The sequence below is a fragment of the Neopelma chrysocephalum genome, unplaced genomic scaffold, assembly GCF_003984885.1.
Source record: "Neopelma chrysocephalum unplaced genomic scaffold, ASM398488v2 Primary Assembly neopelma1_42, whole genome shotgun sequence".
Lineage (NCBI taxonomy): Eukaryota > Metazoa > Chordata > Aves > Passeriformes > Pipridae > Neopelma > Neopelma chrysocephalum.
Genome location: NW_020897700.1, coordinates 15,895,080 through 15,915,067, shown reverse-complemented (window position 1 = coordinate 15,915,067; position 19,988 = coordinate 15,895,080). Strand labels below are relative to the sequence as shown.

At 35.7% G+C, this 19,988-nt stretch overlaps 2 long non-coding RNA genes across 2 annotated transcripts; one reads left to right on the top strand and one right to left on the bottom strand.

Moving 5' to 3' along the window:
* Positions 1-992: 992 nt before the first annotated feature.
* Positions 993-6,147, bottom strand: LOC113964467. The gene is made up of 3 exons (XR_003533201.1): positions 5,993-6,147; positions 1,855-1,904; positions 993-1,277 (listed from the first exon to the last, which is right to left on the bottom strand). It is a non-coding gene; the product is annotated as an uncharacterized LOC113964467 (long non-coding RNA).
* On the top strand, positions 5,129-19,916 carry LOC113964468. Its single transcript, XR_003533202.1, has 3 exons — positions 5,129-5,411; positions 17,013-17,098; positions 19,897-19,916. It is a non-coding gene; the product is annotated as an uncharacterized LOC113964468 (long non-coding RNA).
* The last annotated feature ends 72 nt before the right edge of the window (positions 19,917-19,988 follow it).

Genomic DNA, 19,988 nt, shown 5'->3' with positions numbered 1-19,988 from the left:
TAAAACACAAGCTAAGGAAACAAAATAAGCAGATTCAGCAAAAAAGAGTCTAGAACATATCCACTATGAACTTGAGATATATTGAGATAACTAGGAAGCTACAGATACATAAGTCCAAAGGCTGTATTGTCTCTGATATACACACACTATACATGTCGCCATTTATTCCTTTGGCAACCTTTTTTCTACTAGTACTTCTGTTTCTTCCACAGCCCTTCTCTTACCTTTTTCACTGTATTTGACATAATTTTTTTCAGTTTCAGTTCACTCTTGAGCTAATGAGCAGGAGTATACACATGCTGCATAAATAACCGGGAGATTTAAATAAATTAACTCCTTTGTTCCCACAGCATGTACCTCATCAAGTTATAAATCACTGAAGAAGCAGCTTGTCTGAATCTCAGCAGCTTTAAGTTAGCAAATTATGCCAATTTATAAGAGATAATATCATAGCATAGAAGTCAGCTTTTCAATATTTAGACTATTGCAAGACCTGCCAAGAACTGAATGACAGTTAAAAGCAGCAAAGGATAGAAAAACAGTAACAACTAACAAATCATTTAATGCCTTTAGTGGTGGTGCTTCAAAAACCATATTAGTAGAATCTTCCTTGTATCTATTCCCTCCAGTGTGTGAACACTTCTTTTAACATGTTGTTTGACTCATTACTGGTTTTTTAGTTATAAAAATGGAAGGACTTGTTTATATAAAAGAAATACCTTAGATGTATGAATATTACTATCTCTTTAATATATTTGTTACTTTAAAACAAGGAAGGACACATTCACATGATAAATCTTCCTCAAGAAATGGCAGTGTGGCATAATTTTATTATGTGATGGATGAAGAAATGAAAACAAGTAGAAATTTAATTGAGATCAATGATATGTCCCTCTGCACTAAGAGAAAAAAAATAATATCATACAAAGCTCATATTTGCTTAGCTTGGCTTCTGTAAAGTAGGTACCTCATGTTGTCAGCAATAGGAACAATAAATGGATTGAAGCTGTAGACACAAAGTCACAAAGTCACTTTCATAAGTCACTTTTTGACTTACACTTCATTTGGTCTGGTCAACCGTTTTTATGAGATCAAATTATTTCTGTCAGTTGCAAATCTGCATTTTAATTAAAGCAGAAAGTTCAGATAATATTTTTCCTCTTTTTTTCTGATACTTTTTGGGTCCAAGTGTACTACGTACAGGGCCATGTCCACAGTTCAGTTTCAGAAGTAATCTCCAGCAGCTGTGACAGCAGTGTCAGCATATAAGGAGGTACCTTGCAAGACCAGTAAAAACATATACTAAATAAAAGCAATATCATAAAGGATATCTCCACTTCACTGGCAACATTCTTTCCAGTGACAGGAACTGGCATGTAAGTATGTAGAATATGTTTTCTTTATATTTTCTACCTGTCCCATATTAATTTTTTTTAAAAATTTTACTTTACCATTTTGGTAGAAAAAGAATTTTTTTTTTGTTGGCAATAAGCAACCTAGACTAGGAAAAAAGTGTATATATTAAATAAATAAATAAATAAATAAATAAATAAAATTAAAACATTCGCATTTTGGATCTAATTCTGTCCAGCTCTGCTGGGTTCTTATTCTAATCTCCATTATGTCTTTTTCTAACTTCTTAAGTTAAAAGGTCTGCTTGGAGAAAGATCTGTTTGAAGAAATGCTGGATTTTTCATTTCTTTTCAGTCTCACATTTTTCTCTTATCTTTTCTAGGGTCGTGATACATACATTTCAATCTAACAATTAGTTCCTTATTTTCTCAGTCATCCCACACAAGTCAACATATTTGTGGAGGAACTTTGTCTACAGAGTTAGTAAAATCCAAGCCACACCAGAGTAATGGATCAGCTTTCTATAGATCCCAGTGGAGCCAGAATTTCAGCTAGAAAACAAAAGTCCACAGAAACTGGTCATTGAACTATTTTCATACACACTTAATTGAAAGACAAAGAAAAATTACAAAACCATTGAACATCATCTCTGGTGCTGACTCTAGTAAACCACCTAGTAAACTGATAAATCATGAGACATATCATTTTTTGTGGCTAAACTCAAATATTCTGTAAGTCCCATCTGGGTTTACAGTGCTTCTATGGGTATATTTACAGCAAAACTTTTAACAGCACTTCAAAAAATATTCTTGACCTTCCCTATCTTTTTCCAAGTTATTCTGATTCCAAAGCTACCAGAATTCATCATAAAGACCTGGGGTTTCATCAGTTTCCAGTAAAATGTCAGCAGCTGTATCTCTGGGAGATTTTACAGTATTTTAATCATATCCCTGCAAATAGATAGTAATGCTGAAGGCTAATCTGATTTCTCTACAAGAGTATCAACCTTTGTTTTTATTTGGGATCGCTACATCTCTTTCCACAACTGCACATTCTGCTTTTTCTTGTTTCTAGCCACCTCACTACAATCTGCTTTCATTGATGGAGAATAGTATTAAAAACTTAGTGAACAACACGTTTTGAAAGGTTATGTGTATTCAAAAGGCATGTTTTGTTTCCAGCTATTTTTGACATACTGGTATTTTTTAAAAGGCATTATTCCAAAACAAAGGTCTGCCGCACCTGAAAAAATACAGTAGACTTGCCAGCCTCCAAGGCAGTGTGAAGCTTTCACATAATCTTTTTACTAAATAGCCCCTGTAACAATGGCAGAAGAAAATGCATCCTATGGGGGTGAGAAGAGAGTTCCTACGGTTTTCCAGGTAAACTGGTGGCATATTAGACGCCCATGGGAAAGAAAGTTTGCTTATTAACACCTTCCTAGTCATTTTTGAACTGGAAGGTGTAACTCTCTTCTGCACCTCCAGCGCTGCTATGAAGATACCCTGCCATATGATGATGCTGAATAAAGAGTTTGCTTTTGTGCCCATTCTTAATAGTTCTGTGTAATTGTCAGATTTTCCTGAGACTATTGACAGCATTCCTGTTTTCCATGGCAAAACAAGGTAACAAGCATGGGTAGAAAACCCTTATGGACTTGTTTCCTGGCTCTCATTAGATTGGCTCAGGCAATTTGTATCAAGCAAATTCACCTCTTACTCGCCACAAAAATAAAGGGTTAGTAAGCAATTCTTTTTATGTTAGCCTTGCATAAAGTTACCTGGATCAAATGAAACATAAACATATGGAATTGAATGTCTCATGGATTTTAGCTTTCAATTCAAATTTGTTTCGTAGTTTCAAGTACTCAAAAGGATTATGCAAATTTCTCATCCACAGTACAGACAAATTGGAGGGGATAAACCCCTATGTTCTTTAGTGTCATTGTAGATACCTAGACAGAATTTGTGTCTGCTTGTAAAGCCTTCCCAGAGTGCTAATAAGATCTCTACATTGCGCACAAATCTCCTATTTTTAAAAAATGTTGCATACTTTCTCTGTTTGTTACAAGGGCAGGACATGGACAGAGGACTCTGATTTGCATTGAACGTCTCCATCAAACCAGGAAGAAGGATGTGGTGTTTTCTCAGAGTACAATGGACAATGTACAAATAGATAAACATGGTAATCTAATAATTATAAAGGTCTCTGATTTTTAATATCAAATACATTTGCAATTTTATTCTGATCACTGCATATTTTTCCTCATAAAAGTATGGTCTTAATTTAGACAAGTCTTTATATATAAGCATATATTCAGAATCAACAATTTAAAAATATTTTTTACTCTTTATGGTTTGTCTTTCTGTTTAATGATAGTGATACTTCAGCAGCACTAGATGGTTCTTCTTGTATCCACTCTTAAAAGGATGGCAGCCAGGAACTGGCCAATATTGTCAACAAGAAAAAAAATTTGATGAGCTAGATGGTGAAGGAGCTTATATTCCAACACTTTCAATAGGACTTAGCAGCTTTCAAAAGCATTATCAAACATCAGTTCTTTTACTGCTGGCTGTTCAGATTAATTTTTTCTTGTTATGCCTAATATTTAAGTTTTTTTGATTGATATTTAACTATTTAATAGATATAGATAAAATAATCATTTACATAAATGAAAATGCTACACACATATACCCAGCAATACAAAATAACAAAAATTCTCATCAACTGCAAGCTGCTTTCAGGAAACAGGCCCCTTCTTTAACTGCAACAACTTCATTTGTATCAGTTAAGCAGAACGTGAATGATTCAGTGGCTTTATTGACATAAGGGATAGTGGAAGAATTTAACTCTGTCTATAGGAAAAGCTGTAAGTTTTGAATTCACTTTTACCTTCAGGCAGATATATAAATATTGTCTGTTGCAAAGCATGCATAAATACAGACAATAAAATATTTTTCAATGGATACACAGGTGTAAGTGTTCCTCTGACTGGAATAGGTGATTCTTTGGTTTATTGGGGTAACTAATCCATCGTATAGAGAATGAAGTTGTGATATCTGTAACTGTGTTTTTACCCTTAGAAAACATAAAGAGAGATTAATAATAGCTACTAATGAAATGTTTGTTGCAAAAATGATCCAGCAGAAGACATATTGGTTGTGACAAAGTTCAAATCATTTCCACACTCTCTTAATTTAGGAGTGATTCTATTTTATGTATTCTGTTTTTTATGTATTGACGTGTGGTTTCATAAGCATCCATCCTTTGCCTGGTGTGGAAATATTCCTGCTTAGATCACTATACAAAAGATCAGAAATAGCAATGTCAAAATATTTTATATTTTTAAATAACAGAATTATCAGAATATTAAAAAATAAAGTTTAGAAATCCCCTTTAATTAACATGTAGCTAATGCAATCAGAAGTGACTGATGCTTTAGTTTATATAAAAGGGTATTTGTATTTTTCAAACCAAGACTCCATATAAAACAAAATCCTCACAACATGATCTGAAAGGTCCTTCAAAAGGATCTTTTTTCGTATAAGTTGCATCTATACAGGTTTGGTTCTCAATGACACAGCTACATCATTCTAATAATTATTGCTTACACCAGTATGTATCTGAATTTCAAAATTCTTGCTGATACATTTACTGAGCTGGGTTTCTTTCTTATACTTGTTAATCTTGTTTACAACCATGTTAATATTTCACTAGGGCTTAAAATTCAACATGATTTACAATGTGCAAACTTCAGTCTTGACTGCCCCAATGGCAATGCTACAACCTCTGTTGCTTCAGTTTGCGTGCACATCACAGCATCCTGTAGGCAGGTACAAGAAAAAGCCTGTTGAGCTGTGCCTTTTCCTGCCACTTTCACACCCTCTGGCCTGATGCGGACTGTACCTGCTGCGAGCCAGGCAGCAACTGAAAAGCATCAGGGAATCACATTACATTAGATCCTTCCAGCTTCGAGTAATTAACTCAGTCCATTTTATAGAACTGGGATGATTTTGAAGAAACTCCAATGGAATATATAGACAATTCCCTGGCAATCAGTAAGTGCTGGCTTCCCTTTATTTACTACAAGTTGAGGTTTTTTTATATATGTGCTTCTGATCTTTCACAAAACTCTGCACAAATGTATTGGACTCCTTGGTTTTAAGATTTCAGGGAGGCTGCTTTCTAGAGCTAAGTCCTGTGGGCAACTGAACACTTTCAATTTCAATTGACTTCAGAATTCCTGTACTATTTACTGGGATTTGATTAGTAATTTGGTGGTAATGTTCAGGCTTTCTCTCATATGTTTTAAACTTTCCACTACACAGAATGTAGATTTCTTTATATCCTAGGAGTTTTTCTATAAAGAAAATCTATGCTATCCTACAGATCATTACAGATACTTTCTGTTTCAGTAAGTGTTTTTTTATTACTCTCTCAGAGTCCAAACATATTCCTGTTATTAAATGCATTGTACACAAATACATATAAAATAAATATAGCATATAGACATATATACACATGCCAAATACAGTATATGGACATACAGTTAAGTGCAGCTTTACTTTAATAACTGCTATAAATGTCCCCCAGAGCAACAGCACATACTGCGCCCTCAGTAAAAAGAGCTTGAGCTTACATTCTTGTATGAGCCAGCAGCATTGTTTCCTTCTTAACCGCTGAAGTTACTTAACCAGTTTGACCAGGATCTAGTATCCTCCTGAGTAAAGATTTAACTACTCTATTGAGAGCTGTCTCTTTCCACATCCAGTCAGGCAAGTAAATGTTTACACTTTTTCCTAGGCAAAGCAGTAGCAGTTCATGGATCTGCCCTTCACAAACCTTGAATTAGCTTTCATCTTGCTGGCTTTTGTCATTTTCACCTTGTTTACCCTGGCTTCTATCTACAGTGACTCCCATGACAACAAAGAAGGTAAAAATTTAAAATAAATATAGTACTTTACAGGTTTTACTAACTAATATTCTAATTATAGGTTTTGTGATTTATCTTGCTGGTAGACTTACAGTACCTGACACTGGTTTAGGAACAGCATACGAAGGGCAGAGAGTTAAGGCATTAATAAAAGTCACAAGAATAGAAATTGAGATAAGGTATGGGAACAAGACCTTTTAGAGCTGGATCTGCTCACTCAGATGGAGCTGTGCCACACAACCGAGATCAGCACTGTTAAGTAACCTCTGAGTAAGTAAGTCGCTGTTCTCTGTAGGGGAGGATTTTCTCCTGGCAGCAGTTCTGCTTCATGGCCTGAGAAGTTATAAGATGCTTAGACTGGCAAAACTGAGGATGTTCTTGTAATCAAGGTAAATGTTTGTTTTCATTATGCTGAAGCCAAGTATTTGCTCCCTTTTAAGAGAGTGAAAATAGCATTAAAAGCACAGGGGGTGTCTTTCTCCCATTCAAAAGCTTTTAAAATCTGGAGCAAAAAGTCCCAAGTGGATACCCTGCTAGTTCTACAAAGGAGATTTAACAAAACCTTGCACCATCAGCAGAGAATTCCCGTGTTACAGGTATAGCACTGTCACAGCCACCGTCATGCCATCTAATCCCTCCTGGCAGGAGCATCACTGGGGCTGCTAGAGTGCAGCAGGAGCAGGGAGCTCTGGCTTTCCCCACCAAAAAAGGAGTTCCTCTCTTTTTCCAGCCTCCCATGGGATCATCTTACCCCTGCCAAGCTTCCTCAAACTGCAGAAGGTGGGAGCAAAAGGAGGTAGGGAGAAAGTGACTGAAATAAACTCCTGAGGCACACAGCAATATAGGCTGTTGGTTTCTGCCGTATTTGACAGTAAATAATCCTGCATTAACTTTACTTCTGTATAAAAAAAATATTTATTTTATGGGAATGTCACTGAGGAACCCTAATGGAGTGCTCTTAACATATGTGTCATATTGTAAAACTTTGGGTTGCCTAATAATTTGTGAAAAAATAGCTAACAGCGTTAAAGGTGAGGAAGTGTTGCAGTGCTTGCTTCTTGCATGTCAATTAGCTTTCTTTCTTGCTCTTCTGCTCCCTTGAATTTTACATCATTTCTACACAGAAGGGGAAACTGTTCAAAAACAATGCACATTTCTGCAGATGAAGTGTGGTTGCCATGAGAACTGACCTCATTGAGACAGCGTGGACACAAGCAGTTTTCCCTGGGAGAAGTCTGCTGTATTGACATGGCAAGAACAGCAACTCCTCAGCTCAAAGGAGGATGGGGGAATCATGTGCTATAAGGAATGCAGTCCTCATGGCAACTAACAAATTTTGCATTGGCATGAACTTGAAAATGAGGTGTTGTTTCACTGGTCTCTAACTGACATGTGTCTTTTATGAGATTAAAAAGGGGAGTTAATGGAATCATACTGATTTTAAACTTATGCCTTCCATTGCGCAAAGACAAGGTTAGATATCCTTCCTTGCCCTCAGGTCCCACAGTAACTTAGAACAGAGGTGTAGTGTGAGTAGCTTTGACAGCATCTCCTTAGTGTCAAAACTGCATGAGAACTTCTCACTTCTCACTATCCTGTTTTTACGACCACAGCCACACTTTCAGTCTGCAAAGAGTCTTCTGCTAAGTCTTCTGCTGAGCACTATATGAGAGTAGACTCTTGATGTAAGAGCTCATAGGCACCAAATCTGTCAAAAACCTTGGTGTGCCCTCATCAGACCTGCTTCTTATGTTCCCAGTATTCAAAGCACTTTTTATGCAATGATCTTGAACAGAACTGCTGTGAGAACAAATCCCACTTACTATGCTAGTGAAACAACCCCTGAATTTAGGCAATGTCTTTCTGCAATAACAGAGTCTCAACCACGTTCATGTCTTTTCCCACAATGTTTTTTAAAATCTGCTTTAGAGGAAAACCTGGAAAGCGGGGAATCTATATGAAAGCCTGCTGCCTAAGATGCAGTGGCAACAGGGGAATAAAAACCATATATCCTCTTCGTGCTAACATTGATGGATGTCTTGTTAGAAACGTGTCTTAATACAAAGCTAACTGAAACAGATATTTCGGTGAGATGTTCTTCATAGCTCTTTTAGCGTGCTCATACAGCCCTAGGCCAGGACGTTCTACTCACAGCTGAAAGGAATTTCCTTTGATTTCCATCTTACATGTTATCTGAACAGAAGAGGAGGGCTACAGAAGAATTCTAGTTTATAATCCAGTTATTTCAGTTCAGTTATTTAAGTGGAGATAGTTGTACAATTGTGGGAGGATGTCTGTGCTTGTTTTATTTTCTGTTGTGGCCAGTAAGCTTGCATGTCATTTGCTTTTTCCACAACACAGAACACAGCGTGTATCCTTCAGTTATTTGTTTAGATTAGGGAAAATGGGAAACAGAAATATTATGCTGTATTTCTCAAGCTTCTAAAGCAATTTTTGAGGGAAACTGTCCAAATCTCACCTCGTATTACAGTATTTTATCATGGTATTGTGTAGCAGAACATATAGTGCGAAGCAGCAGTTCCTGTGCCAGCTGAAAAGCCAGTGCTCAGTGTGCCACTTCAGTGACACAGACTTTTCCTCCCTCAGCCAAATGAGGGCATGTTCTATAAGATTATTCTATCTTTGAGAAAATGCAATAATCCGTGGAAATGTAAACATAATGTCTTCCTTCAAAAGTCTGTTTCTACCTGAGAAAAGAAAAAAAAGAAATCCGAGAGTATTAATTCAGTAATTGAGGCAACTGAGATACTTAAGGGAGGGCACAGAACAAGTAGAAGGACACTGCAGAAAAATACAGAAGTGCTTCACTAGATTAGTCATAAGGAAATTTAATTCAGAAAACTAAATTTAAAATAAAGCATACATCATTATGCTATGCATAACAGTAGCTACTTGAAGCAGTACAGAAGCCTACAGAAAACCTAGATGTAAGATCAAGAATATACTCATTGCATGTGTTACAAAAACTTTTTTTGTTGGCATTACATATTGTTCTTTACAGCTAGAGGCCTACAGGCCAGCATCTGGCACAAACTGAGATACAAGACACAGATTATAAAAGCTGACAAGAATGGAAACTGGGAATCTGTGGTGGTGTGTCATTCTGAAGGAGGCAGCAGCATGTATTTCCTGCTACCCTTTTAGAAGAGGCTAAACCCACTGTCACAACATATATGGAGCACAGTTTTCATGCTCCAGTGCCATTGTTGCTCTTATATAAGGAATAATGGTCAGGAAGTAGTCTTGATTCTTTCTTGGGTGTAGCAGGTAATCCTTGACTTTAATTTCTTGCACTATTTGATCTGTATCCCTCTCAGGAACCAAACCACAACTTCTTGAAGAAAAGTGCAATGTGCTTTACAGAAATTTGTTCTAAGAAATATAAAAGATGACAGATTTATTGTAAAAAGTTAAAAGGAAGCAAGACCTTTATGGCTTGTGATGTATGTACTGCCAAGGAGAGACAGTCATTAGAAAAGTTCCAAGTAGCGCTTATGCAATAAATCTCCCACTGGAGGGAGTTGTCTAGTCACCGTGAGCCACTAGCTCTGCTACTTGGAGAAGAATTATCTTGCAAAGACCAGAAACAACATATGATTCCCTGGAAGCCTTGCTCCCAACAGTGTCTGTTAGAACTGAAATCTCAAGTCTGAAGATTAAAATGCCTGTCTTGCCACTCATATCTCCGTAGCTTGACAAGCTATTCCAAACACAGGTGCATGCAAGAGAGTTCTTCTATTTACTTTGCACAGTTTTGCCTCAGGGAAATTTGATTTCATATGCACTAATTGAATTTCAGCAGAAGAAATTTACTATTTTGCACTAGTTACACTGCATAATCCAAAAGGTAAGACAGCAAGGAAATACGAGCAAGAAATTCTTCTTTCCCCAGAAAATTTATTTCTCCATATATTTTTTTTTTCCAAAAAAACCCCAACTATACATATAGTGGAAATAAAGGAAGGATTGCCTGTACTAAACCACTATTTAAAAAATTTACTTATATTAAAACTATTTAAATTCTTTGAGATGCCTTCTTTCATACAGGCAGCCTGGTGCTTTCTCCCTTCTCACTATTGCAAAGCCCTTAACTCTGCCACTAACACAGAAATTGGGAGAATTTTGTCTGTATTCATGAAGAGTGAGTTGTGGGATTCACATCATAAAAATGGTATTTCAAAAAGCTCTAGTTACCATAAGGCAAACACCAGCCTTCTGTGAAAGTAGAGGTGGCAAACTCACTATGTTAAACACTGTATTTGAGTTTTTCAATTACTTCTTCCAGTGTGAGGACTTGGGATATCCTGAACTCAGTGCCTCACTACCTATACAGAAAAGAAAGCGTCTGGGTGGTTAGTCAGAAAGAGATGTGAGCTACAAGCACAGCTCTGAATTTCATTGTCTCTACAGTCTTAGCATTTACTGTCCGCTTGAGTACACGAAGGGCTGAGCCTTTGTGAGAATGCAGATTGAAAAGTACGCTTTTTCTACCATAGCCAGCCAAACAGGATTTTGGAGGTATGGGTCAGCTTAAAGCCACTGAATCCTGGCAGGTTTCAAATGAAGATACCCTTTTCAGGAGAGTCCATAAGGCCAGATCATGAAACAGGCTCCAATGGCTGCTGCCAGTTCTCCACTGTGCAGGAGGGGTGTAAGCCCACCTCCACAAAAGGAAGAACAAGCAAGATGAATCCTGGCTTTCTAATTCACATGAGAAAATTACCTCAGGGTGAATCTGATCTCTGCTTTGAAGACCGATTAGGTATCTTGAATAAAATTTACCTGGTCATAAGATAATATATATAAAATATACATAGAATGTAGGAAGAGTATAAACACTTATGTTATTAACATAAGTTATTATTGCTATGTTTTAACATAAAATACTTCTGATAGAAGTGAGTTACCATCTAACTTTCCCTTCTGGGATGTGAAATGATAGGGATTAAAGCTATTGCACAGACACAGGCATCACCGACTGCTGTCTCACAAGTGCCAGCAAACAGCATGAATTTCCAGGGCCTTTTGCTCCTACAAGGGTGAGTCCTTTTTCTGAGATATTTAACAAATGCAGCTTTGAGGCAGGGAGAGTTCGCTCTTGAATGAACATCTTAATTGAACATTTCTTACAACTCTTTGTTTGGAACACTTTCCGGAATGGTAGCATGACCTGTTGGCCTACACTTCTCAGGAAAGGTAGAGAGGGAATGCTATATAAGCTCAACACACACTAAACAAAGCAATCTGTCAAGTAGAGCCATCCTACAGTGAAATTAGACTGGAGATCATTCAGTCTACATCTTAGGAGCCTCCTATAGAGCCAGAACTTAAATAAAATTCATTGGAAGCCAGGATGGCCACATTATCTTTGACTACAGCTGATTACCTGAGGAATACATTATGCAGGAAGACACAGAGATTCTGCCCAGCTCCCGTGGGAGTGGCAATTTGAATTTGCTTTATCCTATATATTATAAGCAATACCATAGGGTACTGAAGGATGCCAGCAGTACATGCAGTTTAATCATATGTGCCTGAATGACTGCATTTTAGTTTGCTCATGTGGGGTGCAGAGACTTACAATGGGATTTATATTGACCAAAAAACCCAACCAACAACAACAACAAAGAAAACCAATCCACAAAAAAAATCCCAAAGAGGAACATGAGAATGAAACTACATATTTGTAAGATTTTTTTTATCCTTGATGTTTAAGAATAGTTACCACAAAAATTAAGGTTTCTGAGATGATTGTTTTGAAGACTCCACTATTAACCTCTGTAATGATTTGAGCACTGACATACTGGTCAGTGATAAGTACAAAGAGTAAGAGCACTCAAGAACTTGCATCCACTGAAATGTTTAAGATACTTCTAATATTTTCAATATGTTATATATTAGGAAAGTTTAATATTTCCATGATTTCTCTAAAGACAATTTCTTTTGATTACAAACTGCTGGTAAGCCTTGTGAGGCCATGGAGTCACATGGAATACTGCAAGTACACAAGTCTGCAGACAAAACCCTTTCTATTTCTCTTAAAAAAGTAAAGGCTCGAGCAAGCTTAATGATCACACATTTACAAAGAACAGATTATGCCTAGAAAAATGACAACAACTAAAACTTCCAAAATGCAGTCAAAGGGAACAACAAATGTTGTACATCAGCTACTACTTTACATAAAAGGGGTATGGGCCAAGTCCTGAGCACTGCAAGTAAGAAAGAAAGAGAGTAACATTGTTTCATGAAAGTCAATAAATCTGATTACACTGGAGAACAAAATACTGAGGAAAAGGAAAATCTAATCATGAAATGCAATTTTTCTTAACTGATTACAAGGAATTCCCAAATCATTTTTAAATAAAAAACTTTGCATTACCTGATAAAGTTTTTCGCACATTTTCATCCCAGCTAAATCAGTCCTCACCTGCATATTAACCATAAACCATAATTTCAGGAATAAAGAGACTTGGCTACGTACTTCCTCTTATAATGGAAAATTAAAGCATATAACAACAGTGCTAGATCTGCAGAAGGAAACCTGGGGAACTAATGTTTAACCTTCCCTTAGTCACAAAGGGACACTTTGCACCGTCTTGAGGACAATCCCTGGTGATCTGCATTCGATAGTTTAGTATCTGTTTCTTTCCATGAGAAGGGGTAATAGCATAATTCATATGCCTGATGTGTTCTACTCTAGATGTCAATATTTTCAAATGCCAAACCGGCAAAATAGTCAAGTTTAGGTTTTTCAGTTTGGGGTTTGTAATTAATAATATCAGAGACTGTGAGATTACACAGTCAATTTTTTTTTCTCTGCTGCTTAACTGTTCTCAGGCTGCTCTCAGGTCTTATTAAAGATTGTGTCACTGTTTACAATAATGTAATTAGTATTTTTTTAGGCTTTGCTACAATCAGCACTTTTCAGTAACAACTATGTTCCTTCTGTCATTAGGGTTTGACCTTGCCCTGTGTGAAAACTCTTTAAAATACTTAGAGTATCTCTCTAATAAGAGGCCAAAACTATACGTGTATCATAAAATATTCAGAAAATATCCTACCTACTTAAGTGAGATTGCAGTAAAATTTCAGTTAATTTGATGAAAGAGAATTTGGAATTTGTATTCCTTGTTTTAAAATCAACCATAAGAGTAAGCTTCTTACCACTCTTGTTCAATAATGTAGAAAAAAATAAAGGTATTTTTCAATAACTGCTTTAAACACAGCTTTTTACACCACATTATGGATTTCAGAAGTATTACTTGGGTTTCACAACAGAGATTTCAATAAAGTTTCAATAAAGTTCAATAGAGTTTTTAAATTTAATAAAATCATCTGAACATTTAAGACCCCTCAGTATGTGGCATATGTCCCTTTTACTGCTTGCAGTACTTAGAAATGAGATTTACTGAAATCAGTGGGAAAGACTTGCTTGGGCTTCAGATTCAGAATCCATTCAGAACCATGTTTATGACTGACGACAATCATAGCATGTCTCATCTAAGAATATTATCAGAGCACCAAGTAGGTGACTGTGATATCCTTAGGTATATGAGAGGATGGAGGTACATTCCAACTTTTCCTTGTTTCTTGTTTTATAATTGGAAGTTCCCTTATGAATTTCCTTCTGAAGCAATTTTAAAAATGCCTGGGATGCATTTTACAAGTTCTTAAGTTTAGAGGAAGCTTTTGTTGACCTGACTGTCCCTTTCACAAATCAGTAATAAAACTGTATGTGATTCATGCTCAAAAGAACAGCTTCTAGTTCTAAAGCCAAAATAGAAAACATGTATTTAAGATCAGTATTACACCTAATAGAGATCAACACAAGAATAGGACATTCTCAAAATTTAAGTAATTCAAACATTCAACCATTTGAAGATCCTGAAAGTGGGAGACTATATTATAATTATGTTCTAAACTTCATTATTTAAAATGAAGCATTTAAAAATAGTAGACAATTAAAGCTGCTATTGTGGGAGTATTTTTATATTTTGTGTTCTTCTCTGTACAATATATATTTGCACATATATATTTCTCTTAAGAGTTATGGAGGTTTTGGGGAACCAGTATAGCTTTTAGTAGAATTTGCAGATATACTACTAGAACCAGATTCCTTAATGGAAATATGGGGCCTTTTACTCTGTTTGGAAAAAAAGTCTGTATGAGACCACCCATGATGCAGAGACTTAGTAACAATAGAGCCTTGGCTGGATTGAACTATAGGAAGTGCTGAAACACAATCATCTGTATGGCAACACAGACATGGTCTTAGAGGTGAAAATTTGCGGGTAACTGCTGAATAAATAAAATAACTTGTTTAATGAAGTAATTATAGTGATTCCTTTGTTTGAATGCAATTTATATGCAATTTTAGTTGCCAGGAGTGTGAAAGTATTTAAAGGTATAGAGAGAGGCCAGAAGAGGAACAGGTGGATGAAGTGAAAATTACGTAACTTGCTTGGCAAGAGGAAAACCCTGTAGCAACAAGTGCTTTTCCTCCCTGCCTCCCATTCACTCATTGTAAGCACCAAGGAGTTGCTTTCATTCAGAAGCATCATTTGCCACTGCTTCCTCGAGTGCAGACTGAATTCACGATTTCAACTCCAAAATGGCACAATGAGCAGACCATGCAATGCTGAGTGCTGATCAGAATGAAACAGAGGTTTTCCAAGACAGTTACATCAACATCAAACACAAAATTTTAGGGGTCTGGGTCATTAGGAGCAAGATAGTTTTCTTGTCTTGCTTTTTCTTTTTTTCTTCTTTTTTTGAGAAAATTTCTGGAGAAAACTAATAGGCCTACAGCAAGTCTTCCCACACACAAAAACATTACCAGGGTGCTTTTCAGTCACTCCCTGTCCTCCCAACGAATAGGTTTTAAAGTTTAATAACTCCTTTTTGCGGCAAATCTCAGGGAAAATAATTTACCTTTGAAAAGCTCTAGAGGGGAGGATAAAAAGAAAGAAAAAAAACAACTCTATGTTTTCGAACTGATGATGTGGGAGTTAGAGTGAACATTAAGACTTTCCCAGGAATCCCTAAGGAATTAGCATATATTATTTTAAGTCCTTACTGCTGTCATAGGATTGCTTTTGAATTGTGGGGTAACTCTCATGGATTGGATGACTTTCTTACTAAACTCAGAAGTATACAACCATTTTCCTCTCCCTGTGAGGTAAATGTTGCTGATATATATATATATATATCAGAGTAAGTGCCAGCAAGGTTAAGGAGTCCTTCCCAGAGTAAAAAAATAACAGTTTGGGTTGGAAGAAGGTAATAAATAAGATTATTCCACCAGCTCCTGTTCTCTGTCTACTAATTCTGTTTTCCCCCTTAGTAATATGACACTCTTCCTCCCATCTCTGTGAGTGGTGTCTAGAAAAGACTTTTTGAGGACTATGTTTTACGAGTAGGATGGAGGCTTCCCAGTTTTCTATGTATGGGAGAATTCATATCTAAAAGAATATAGAAAGAAAAGGGCTTACCAATCTCAGGGATCTTTCCTGGCTTTGTGCCCTAGAAAATGCTAAAGATATGGCAAAGCTACACGTGTGAGCATGCACTCAGACTCATTTTGTTCCTAGAAACATTTGAAATGTGAGTGATATTTGAAATTAGTTCATGCTTCTGCTTGGCTCTCATGTTCCTTTCTGTTCCCTTGAGCTCTCATTCTACCTCTGTCTCCACAGACTACAGGCAACTCCCATCAGGCCAGTGCTGAACTGTGCACCTGTGAAGTAGAGAGACAAATGTAGAAACATAGACAAGTGACCTTAGATGGGCTTTTGCATGACCTGGCTGGAATCTTGGAAACATACCTCAAAATTACTTTTTTTCTTTAGTTCCCTGTATTCTTCACTGTATAGCCTTGAATTCCAGATATATATATATACTAGTTTTTGGATGACAGAGTGGGAAGAAAGGGTGGGGGTAGATTTCTGTGAAAATGCCATAAATCTGTCCTCTGGTTTATAACAAAGGTAAGTTTTTGGTGCATTGATTAAAAATAAAATCACCCTTTCTCTAGATAATTTCACTACTAAAGAAGAATTATACCTAAGGCTAAGCAGAAAAATTATTTTAAAAACACATTTAATAATCTATATATCTATAGATATACAGATTAGATATAGAGATCTATAAATCTATATATTTCCTCATTATAATTGAATTACATGCAACTTTCACTAAAATACAGTCTATTAACCTCTAAACTGAAGATGTCTTTACTCACTGTTCCAAAACAAAGGATGTTCCTGACTTCCAGAAACCTTCTCAAAAACACTTTTCAACCTGAGGGAAGATAACAGAGTTCTAAAAAAAAACCCAAACCCAACAATATTAAGAGGTTGTTATTGTAATTTCAGTATAAAATAATCTAACGTGTTAGGAGGGGCAGGAGAAAGAGAAAATACTAGCCCTGAGTGAGGCAGAATTAAAAGTAGAAAGACAAAACTGGGCAAAGTTAAGGCAAAAACATACATGTTTTTCAGTGATCTCTTCACATAAAAAATACATATAAAAAATTGAAACACTGTGAGGTAATTAATAACAAAGGCATTAGAAATTAGAATTAGGTAATCCCAGGCACCTTTTTCCGTTCTACATTTCTATAACTCTCTGTTACCTCCTCCCTCTAGAATGTCTACATTCCTCTTCCTGCTACGTGTGAACTTACACTCATGTATCTTAAACACAGGGGTCTTGAAAACTTCTTTCACTGTGATGCAAACTAGCAGCACTTTCCTTGCATGTGGGACAAGTTAAGAACACCCATATGAACAGGTAGGATGGCTCATCTGGAACTTGTTATGCTAACATAAATCAGCGTGTTTGATACAGGCCTTAGCCTAAATGAGACAAATGAGAGAGAACAATGCTATGTTATCAGGGAGAGAGCAGAGACATCAGTCTAGTAACAGTTCAAATACAGCAGAGGATAATTAAAGAACAAGTCAGACAAATATTTTAATTATTGGATAACAGCACTTTTGAAGGATGCAAAACCAAAAGTGCATATTTTAAAGGTAAGAACACAGACATGTAAGGACTTTAGGACCAGTCAGTTATGGAGAAAGTACAGAGCAGTAGAAGGAGATGAGGGAATAACATAAAAAGAAAAGAAAAGAATATAAAGAAAATCAAACTAGACTTCACAACATCTAAAGGCATCAGCAGTCTTCTGAGGGAATACAATATTTTTCCTAGCTGCAAATTTATGCAATAGGTCAAATATATGTTGGCCTCATTTTCTTTGATGGTAGATTGTATAGATCAGATATCAGAGTCAAAGTATGTTAAACTTATGCAAAGACTGCAATTTTAAAACCACTAGTGGTGGTCCAAAAGAAAAGAGCTGGAAATGGAGTAACTCCCTAATGATGAATTTCAGGATTTGAATGCTATCAAAGTAGAAACTATATTCTATTTTATACAGCTAATAAAGGTCAAACATCTGAAAAAATGGACTGGGATGCATATGAAAGTGTAAAATGAAGGAAAGTAGTAGAGCTTCCCAAAGGAAAAGTGGAAACCAAAGAAGTAAATTAACACTAGAGATTGAAGAAGTGAGAGTTTTGCATAAAAATGGTTTATACATACATTAAAGCTCCTCTCACTTCCTTCTGTTACTAAAGAAAATTAGAAAGGCCCACAACAGGCCAAAGTTAAGATATGTGAAAATAAAGCCAGTGAGTTCCTTATCTATAGATAAAATGCAGGGGGAAAGTCAATTTTCAGGCAATAAAAATACAAAAGTAGGGTGAGACCAGAGATACAAAAGACCAGAGATGATGTTTAATAATCCACCAGTTCTCATGTCTAATTAATGCTTTCAGGCACATGGACATTATAGAGAAAACTGCAGACTTAAAGATTAATTAGCTTACCATACCATGGCTAAACCAGGATCAGTTTGATCCCAACCTAGAATAAATAATAAAAAAGTGGAGGCTGCAAAAAAATTAAATAAATATGTAGAGCTCAGAATAAATTAGTAAGTTTATACTAGAGAGCGGCACCAAGCTTTTTTTAGAAAATAGGAACTCTTTTAATAAAAGTAACGAGGCACACTGAAACAAGGGTAAGATACTTTGGTTTGATTTTGTTATGCATATTTTATTTTTTTAGGTTTATAACTAAAAGTATTAAAATGCTGCTCATATAATAAACTCAAACAAACAGAATAACACTCTGCTAACAGTCATAGATGATATAGATAGCTATATGCAAGTGCATTTATCATAACTAAAGTGAACTTTTTAACAAGTTAACAAAAGTGGGAAGTAGGATACTCAGTTTATTTGTGATATTTCTTCCTATTTTACAATACTGGAAATACTTTTAAAGAAACAGAAATGCCGACAGGATTTTCAGAAATCACTATCAGACAATTCTGATATGCATACCCCCTGATGGTGGCATTCTGAAGGAAAAAATCATTAACAAAATTAGAATATACTTGGAAAAAAAATTGAAAAAATAAATACACTTACAGATATTTAATGCTGGCAAGTTCTAGAAAGTTATCTGTGTGCACTTAATGGTAAAATGGATTTATGAGAATTTTTTTCAAAGCTTTAAGGTCTACTACTCAATAAATTTAAAACCAGTTACATGTGAACTGTTGCAACTGTTTCACATGCTTAGAGTTTATTGATTTTTTATTTTGGCACAGTATATCAGGGATATAAAACTAAAGATGGTTTGAATACAAACTTATGGAATGTTAGACTTTGATTTTATAAACTCAGAAAATGTGTTCAGATTGACAGATCTTATTTTTCTGGATTTCAAAAAATTCCCTACTACCAATCATACTAGTGAAATAAATGTTTGAAAAAAAGTAATTATTTTTTTTACTTATTTTAAAGAGCAGTACTTAAACCACACTGCAAACCAACCAAATTGTAATCTCTCATGGTAATGAAAGATTATTCCTTCTGCTACCATGACGTGAGGTTTTAGTTATGCTTTGGAATTAGACTTGCTAAAAAAATTCCAAGCTCTGAAATTTTTTCGACTATTTTTAGTGGGGAAAACAGGTAGTTCTATGCACATATGAAATGTATTCACTGCTTAAAAGAGAAATGATATTTGACATTGATCTGAAAACATTAATTACTTTAATTTATTCCATTAATTCAATTATTTAAATTTCCTTCTTCTTCCAAACAATCATGACACAACTTTCAGTCACAAGCAGCTTGAAATAAAGGGAGGAACATTCTTTACCTATTTCACATCTTTTCCACTGCCTGTAGAGTTAATGTTCTGTTTTTGGTTCACAGTTAATTCCAATAAAAAAACAAGAACTTGGGAAACACACAGATGGCCACATACTATAAATTATATGGCTGTCTTACGTGGGCGGTATGTAAAACATTGCTTCTTCACTCCCTCATATCAAGCCTGAAATCAGAAGGCACTTGGTGCTGATATGCCTTTTGCATTTTCTGTTTTTAATTTTTGTAAAAATTGTATTACTTTCAAAAATAAGTCTTCTCAATTAGGAAAACTTTTATGTAACATAATCTCTCCAAAATCTAAAATGTTTTCATTAATGATGGTTTTATTCTCTCCAGAGGAAAACTATACACAGGAAGGATACAAGAAAAGGAGCAAATCCAAGAAGAAAAAGAAATTTTCAAGTATGACTGAAGTGGTTTAGAATACT